This window comes from Amblyraja radiata, chromosome 3 (assembly GCF_010909765.2).
Source record: "Amblyraja radiata isolate CabotCenter1 chromosome 3, sAmbRad1.1.pri, whole genome shotgun sequence".
In the NCBI taxonomy this organism is placed as follows: domain Eukaryota; kingdom Metazoa; phylum Chordata; class Chondrichthyes; order Rajiformes; family Rajidae; genus Amblyraja; species Amblyraja radiata.
The window spans coordinates 61,674,565-61,682,822 of NC_045958.1; the positions used below are offsets into that span (position 1 = coordinate 61,674,565).

The window sequence follows — 8,258 nt, forward strand, 5'->3', positions numbered from 1 at the left end:
CAATGTTAACCCACTCCCAAAAGGACCCAAAGTGATGAAGTAACTCAACAGGTCAGACAACATCACTGAAGAACATGGCTATGTGATGTTTTGGGTCAAGACCCTTCAGAAGAATGAAGACCCCCTTCTGCACTCAGCCCATGCAGTGACCCGCACCCACCCCTTTTCAAGGTTTTTCCCCCCTATTCCAATCAGTTTGAAGAAGGATACCGTTCTAAAACATCGCCAGTTCATTATCTTCACAGGTGCTGCCTGACCCACTGAGTTCCTCCAGCACTTTGTGTTTTGGTTGAGTGGAAAGTCAGTCTGTAGTGGGGATCAACTCTGCAGCCTGCCAGCCAGGCAAAAATGAAGAGATAATAAATCAAGAACTTCTGTTGTTACTTGAGGGGCTTGAAGCAGTTGAAAGAAGAAATTACTTTTTTTTATTGGCCATGAAATAAACCCACTTGACCAAGAAATAAAGTATGACTTCTTGGTTGTAGACCAAGAGCCATCTGCAGGTTCTTGGCTGCAGATGGAGATGCTAGTCAGATAAACAAACAATAGAAAACGAGTGCTTGACTGTATGGTGTGTAGGTATTCCAGTATACTGTATCGGTCAGAGACAACACAAAGCCGACTGCAAAGGAAGATGAATTTTAACCAGACGTGCTCAAGAAAACTCCCACTTTCAACTCTTGTATTTTGTGTACGGTCTGTTGAGGAGCCTATCTTTACTTACCATTGGTGATCCATCTCTACCTTGCAAGGAATACATCATTTTGCTCACATCCTCGAAGGAGATCTTACCTTTACCATCCTGTTGTAGCAAGTGGCTATTCAGCCTACATACATGTTCCATTATTAAATAAGATTATATCAAATCTTTATCTTAATTTTCTTTATCTGTCTTAATTCCCCAACTCTTACTACTTTAAATTAATAAAATCTATCAGCCTTTGATTTGAAATATTTAATCGACTGGGACTGACAGCTTTTTTTTTGGTGGGGGGGGGGTAACTGTTTCAAACATATGTGGCTGTTTCTTCAATCAAGAGCTTACTGAAACATCCCTAAATGGCCTGCTACTAATTATAAGGTTACCCCCTTTTATTCTGAACACTCTTGCCAGAAGAATAATTTCCCACTATTTACCAATCAACTCCTTGAATCAACTTACACAATTTAATTAAATTATCAAAGATAGACACAGAATAGACACAAAAAGCTTGAGTAACTCAGCAGGTCAGCGTTGTGTTGGTCCATATTGAAGCACCCATTGGCCAACCTAAAGTAGTATGCCACAGTTGTCACATACCTCATCAATGAGTGTTCAGAGGACTGTGTGCCAAAGAAGTCAATCCGAGTGTTCCCCAACTGAGACCCACGTGAGTTTCACACTCAAGTGAAGATCAGCTCTGAGGTGTTTACGTTCGGTGATCCCCACCTGTACAGTAAATCTAGGCACAACCTTCACAAATCCATCCAGGGTGCTTAGAGCCAATTCCAGACAATTCCAGTCCCAGACTAATCACACAGACACTTGTCGATTGTGGCAAGGCTTGCAAGTGTAGTGGATACAAAGTGAATTTGGGCAGAACAGCTGTCAATTAATTCATCCCTCCCTGACAAATTCAATACTAAAATAAATAAAGGATTTCTAATTTCATTGTGTATTTTACACTTCATGGAGCCCCAAAGCATATTGTAGCCAATAAATAATGTGAAAAATATATTGTGTAGGAAGGAACTGCAGATGCTGGTTTACACCAAAGATAGACACAAAATGCTGGAGTAACTCAGCGGGACAGGCAGCATCACTGGATAGAAGGAATGGGTGATGTTTCGGGTCGAATTGGTTTGTTTCAAAAAAATAATCCCATTCCTTCTATTTAATAATGTATTGATGTAATGCAGGAAACACACCAGCCAATTAGCACTCAGCAAGATCTCACCAGCCACTATGTGACATTGATCAGATATATATTGGCCAGGGCATCAGGGAAATGGCATGCGCTCTTCTTGAACGATATCTTATGTCCCTTATCAACTAATTCTAAAAATAGCACAAATAGTGTAGCAGACCTATAGTATAGACTGGAGTGTTAATATAGACTTTGTGCTCTAAGTCTTGCAAGTCCTACCGGCGATGATTTTATAAGAAGGGTAGCGCAAAGCTAAACAACTTTCACAATAAATCTGTGTTCAGTTGATAAATCTCAACAGAGCAAAATAGGGGGTCTTCAATCAATTTGCAAAGCGTCTGTTTCCAGCAACTTCAGGGAACTCACATACAAAGTGAAGCCCGAGGAGCTGTGTATCTTGTGAGTAAGCAAGTTCTTGGAGTTTGGAATTTAAGCACAGAACCTTGAATATAAAAATCTGACACAGTATTCCACGTAAATGATTGGCATGTGAATCTCCCAGAGGTCAGACTCCAGACCTTTTACCCTCACATTGGGGACATGCTGGACATACCTCATCATTTGCCAGCTGTTACCACATTTGACAAAGGTTTCAAAGACTAGGCCCTCACAGTCAAATTAAGAGTGAACGAGTCATAACACCTGATACAACGTAGTGAGAATAGAATACTGATAAGATTCACATCCTAGTTTGTTCACTAGGCTGAGTTCGACAGTGGAGTTAAACAAACTTCTGGTGACTATTCTCCTCACCCCTTCACCATTTCATTGGAAGGCTTGTGTGATAACTCTGTAAGTTCCGATTTCTTTAACCCAAATTTTCCATAAACATGAAGGTGAAATAGGGCAAAGGTATGCCTCCTCTATGTTTCTTGTGTTGCTGAAAACAAAGATGAACAAACAGAAAATGTTGATATTCTGCTGCACAATCTAATAAATAAGTTCTCATTTTCCATATATTTTATACTGAAGATTTAATGCAATATGGTGTGATACAATGCAAGATATGTCACATTCTCATATTCAAGATTCTGTACTTGGAATTCCAAACTCAAAAAACCCTGCTTATTTACAAGTTATACTGTTTTTATTTCTCTTGGGCTTCACTTTGTCTATTCCTCTTTTGAGTCCCCAAAGTTACTTAAAACAGAGAGGCAACATACATTAAATGGTTTAATTTTAAAATGTCAAAGACCAAGGGGAAGATATTTTGGAAAGGCACAAACTCAGCGGGACAGACAGCATCTCTGGAGAGAAGGAGTGGGTGACGTTTCGAGTGGAGACCCTTCTTTAGTCTGAAGAAGGGCGACCCGAAACGTCGCCCATTGAGAGATGCTGCATGTCCCGCTGAGTTACTCCAGCATTTTGTGTCTATCTTCGGTTTAAACCAGCATCTGCAGTTCCTTCCGATGTATATTGGAAAGGTTTGGGCAGAAAGAAAGATACACATAAAATGCTGGAGTAACTTGGTGGATCAGGCAGCATCTCTGGAGAAAATGGATAGGTGACATTTTGGGTTGGGACCCTTCTTCAGACTGATTTCACACTGACTTCAGACATCAGTCTGAAGAAGGGTTCCGACACAAAACATCTATCAATTTTCTCCAGAAATGCTTCCCAACCCGCTGAGTTACTCTGGCATTTTGTGACTATCTTTGGTATAAACCAGTATCTGCAGTTTATTTTATTACATTATGGGTTGAGACATTTGGCAGCACAACCATTAAACACATTAAAGATGAGTGAACCTGTACATATTTTAATGATATAGGTGAGTTCAACGTACCTTGCTAAATGTAGTCAAATTTAACTTACTATGAATTCCTCTGTTCTGGGGTGCATAAACACAGATATCTGGAAGTGACTGGTCAAGTTTACAAGGCTGTTAAAAGTGTATGCAATTCAATGCTTTATGAGCAGACATTAGCGCGATAACAGCCAGAGATCAGCTCTGGCATCACACTTTAAGAAAGATGATAATGTCCTTTCCTTGAAATAGATGGAAGTGAGGATTACTGGAATGGGATCAGAAACTGGGTGGATGGAATGTTTAGTTAGACTCGAAAAATGGTGCATGTTTTCCTCAAAAGAGAAACTGAAGAGAGGATTTTATCAGGTCGTTCAACATCAAGAATAGTCTCACTAGTTAATAAAGGATTGTTTCCAATGATAAATAGGTTGATAATTGAGGCAAAGATTTATTACAACTAGAAAGAGAACTAGTTACTCAAAGAACGTGAAGTTCCGTCTGAGGGGATGCACTTCCTGAAAGGGTGTTGCAGGTTCAATAGTAACATTCATGGAGATCATAAAATCATGTGATAGGAGAAGAATTAGGCCCTTCGGCCCATCGTCCACTCCGCCAATCAATCATGGCTGATCTATCTCTCCCTCCTAACCCCATTCCCCTACCTTCTCCCCATAGCCTCTGACACCCATACTAATCAAGAATCTATCTATCTCTGCCTTAAATATACCCTTTGACTTGGCCTCCACATCCTTCTGTAATTTGTGAGTACCGGAAAAAAACAATTGCGCCATCATGGGAACAGAGCAGATTAGATGGCTACAGCAAAAGAACGAGGTATAGCGATGAGCTATCTCTTTATATGCTGTATACTTCAATTATATTCTTAGCTGTTAATAAATTCATGAAGCAATGTATTGCACAAAACATGACCTTTCTCACAAGACAGTTTATGACTTCCAAAATAGGTCTCAACCTCATACGAAGATAAATCATTGACAATGAAGGTTACCCTGCCCACTGTTATTATCTGTTACCTACTTCCTCCTCTTGTAAGCAATGGTGACACATGGTGACACAAGCATAAGACCCAGCCAATATAAAACCAAGTTCAGGAAAGTGATGGATTATTAAATGCTTCAGCCATGCAGTCTGACTATTAACCATTCAACCGCCAGTCACACGATATTTATTCACATCTGCTGACTAGCTCTGACCCTTTGACCTATTTGACCATTAGACCTATTGAATCTTGAATAACATCGAATTTCATTCACCTTACTAATTCTCTTAGTAAAATCACATTCCCATCAACTCTTTCCAGATTCTTCTACTCACCTGCACACATTTTACAGTAGCTAGAAAACCAACCAGCCTGCATGTCTTTGGAATATGGGAGGAAAATGGAGACAGGGCATGTGAAGCAATTAAGCTAATCTATTTACTTCCGTGTCCTCTCATTGGATTGATATCTACAGAAGAGACGGACTTCGTACTCTCACTCCTTTTTATAACTTTTAAACCGAAGCCCCTAATCTGTAGTGTGAGTAATGAAGAATCTCAGTTTGATCGAACTGAAGCTTGGTGCAGCCAACACCAAGGCTCTGTGGGGGCGGACCAGTCTAGGGTCCTTCCGCTACTGGACATTGGGGGTCAGGTGTAGTGGAGACGCCACTCAAATGAGGGAAGAGCTATCACCCCAGGGGACCACATGAATAGCGTGGGTGCCGGGTATAATGATATTTCTGTGAACGCTACCAAATACAATGCTAATGAATGTATGTGTAGCCTCCGAGAATGTCAGAAGAATTTTTGCACAGAGAGAACTGAAAGAGGGGTGGGGATGGGACAAAGCCGGGAGACAGGTGAGGATGGGACAAAACCGGGAAAGTGATAGATGGCTACAGGCGAGGGTGATTGATTGATTGATAGATGGGTGGATAAAAGCTAGAGACGAAGAGACAAAAGGAGACCAAAAAGTGACAGAGAGACAACAAAGTGTCAAATAAAGAGGGAAGAAAAATGTAAAGCCAGAGGAGGGGATATAGATGGAAGAGGACAGGGTAAGGGTGAGGGGTGTTTGTAGATTAGATATTTAAATTAGAGAATTCAATGTTCATACTGTTGGGGTGTAAGCTACCCAAGTGGAATATAAGGTGCTGTTGTTCCAGTTTGCATGTGGTCTCACTCTGGCAATGGAGGAGGCCCAGGACAGTTATGTCAGTATAGAAATGGAAAGTGCAGTTTAAATGGTTAGCAACAAGATATCCAGTAGGCCTTGGTGGCCTGAGTGTAAGTGTTCGGCGAAATGGTCACCTAGTCTGCGTATGTTCTTGCCGATGTAAAGGAGGCCACTTTGGGAGCACCAAATGCAGTAGATGAGGTTAGAGGAGGTGCATGTTGGGGTCCCTGGATGGAGATGAGGGTGGAAGTTTAGGGATATGTGTTACATCTGGTGATTGCAGGATAATGTACCTGGGGAGAGGGTGGTTTGGCTAGAAAGCGATGAGCAAACCAAGGAATTGCAGAGGGGGCAGTCGCTATGAAAAGCAAAAGGGGTGGGGATGGGAAGATGTGACTGGTGGTGGGATCACATTGCAGGTAGTGGAAATGTTGAAGAATGATATGTTGGATGCAGTGAAAGTGAAGGACCAGGGGAACTCTATCCTTGCTCCATTTTAAGGGAGGGGATGCAAGAGCACAACGGCAGGCCACAGAAGAGACATGCGGATGTATCCATCCACAACAGCACGGGGAAACTGCGTTTACAAGAGAAAAAGGACATCTCAGATGTGGAATGTCCCATCTTGGGAGCAGATGTGGGGAGGAAAAAAATAAGAGTAGGGATCACATCCTTGCAAGAGGCAGGGTGGGAGGAGTTGTTGTTAAGATAATTGTGGGAGTCAGAGTATTTATTGTAGATGTCAGTCGATAGTCTGTCCCTGGTGCTGGAGACAGAGAGATCAAGAAAGGGGAATGAGGTGTCAGAGAAAGTCCAAATGAATTTGAAGGCATGGTGGAAGTTAGTTGTAAAGTTGATGAAATCAATGAGATCTGCAAGGATGCAGGAGGCAACCCTAATATGGTTGTAGATGTAGCAAAGTAGGAGTTGAGAGATGATGTCAGTGTAAGTTTGGAAGGACTGTTCAACGTGAACAAAAAGGCAGGCGTGGCTGGGGTACATGCAACTCTCTGTGCCTACACCTTTTGAGAGAAGTCAAAAGATAAGTTGAGGGGAGGAGATGTTCTACCAGACGGAGGCGAATGTTAGTCTAGGGGAACTGATTGGGTCTCTGTTGAAGGACTGGTCTCTTGAGTTCAACTTGCTTTCAGTAATTTAAAAACTGATATTTTGTTTCAAAAGTATGTTGGCCTGTGCATTACAAAGTTCAGGAATGATATAATTTTGAAACTCCAGTAAACTTCCAAAACAATGGCTTTGACAAATTTATTGAGGATAAAGTATTATCAGCTGAGCCCCACAAATCCATAACCAGGGAATATGTATTTAGTTTCAAATGCTTGTTCCTGAAATCCAAGAGCACAGTATCCAGTTTCCTTCTCTACCCAACTGATATATAATCCAGGACCTTGGCTAATAATAGTGAAGTTGAATCCCACTTTAGCACCCCCCAAATTTAAATTCACTTTATTTTATATCTTAGGAGTTAAGATTGTATAGATAAAAATGACCATGAAACATAAACTGTTACATAAACTAACAAATTAATAGTCATCGATGTAGGAAACCTGTCATCCTAACTTCGCCTGATCATTTTGTGATTCTGGTCCCATTTCGTTGTTGTTGACTCTTAACTGTGTTCTAAAGTTAGCGAGCAAACCATGTAGTCATGTAAAACCAGAGCAAATAAGGTTGAGAAATACATGTCACTCTTGCCAGCAAAGTCAGACCCCCAAAGGGAAATAGCATTAGTATTTCTCTAAACTATACAAATACTTCACAGCAGAAAATTAACTACAATCAAATTGTTTTTATTTCTGGGTCTTTTAATGCAATACAGACTTCAATTTTGGCACCATCATGGTTACTTAGTTGTATATTTGATTATTGTATATTATCTATGTATTATTGCATGTATGTGCTTGTAAAATGCATGTATGGCGACCCGAAACATCACCTATCTATGTTCTCCAGAGATGCTATCTGACCTGAGTTACTCCAGCAGTCTGTGGAGTAACTCAGGTCAGCGTTTTAAGAATGTAATTGTTCTGTTATCAGCACATCTGACAATTAAACACTCTTGACATGATGTTAAATTTTGCATAATTCGTTTACCCAATTATAATCGCACTTGTCACTTACAACATTTCGCATGATGTGCTGTTTTCGAGATGTTCACACATCAGCTGTATCCACTCCCCAAGTAACATTCCCAGCAGACGTGGATAAGTGACATTTTAGATCAAGACCCTTCTTCCGATTTATTTAGTTGGGTAGATTTAAATCCCACATATACCTTAGAGGGATTTGAACACCTCTCTCTCTAGTTCCCTGCACTATCAAGCACATAGTTTACTGATCAGGAACATTGACCTGTGGAGTAAATCTGACAATTCCAATTTGGAAAATATCCAATGTTGAA

At 40.8% G+C, this 8,258-nt stretch overlaps 1 long non-coding RNA gene across 1 annotated transcript; it reads right to left on the reverse strand.

Moving 5' to 3' along the window:
• Positions 1 to 2,096: 2,096 nt before the first annotated feature.
• On the reverse strand, positions 2,097 to 8,258 carry LOC116970677. The gene is made up of 3 exons (XR_004411256.1): positions 8,184 to 8,258; positions 6,937 to 6,945; positions 2,097 to 2,106 (listed from the first exon to the last, which is right to left on the reverse strand). It is a non-coding gene; the product is annotated as an uncharacterized LOC116970677 (long non-coding RNA).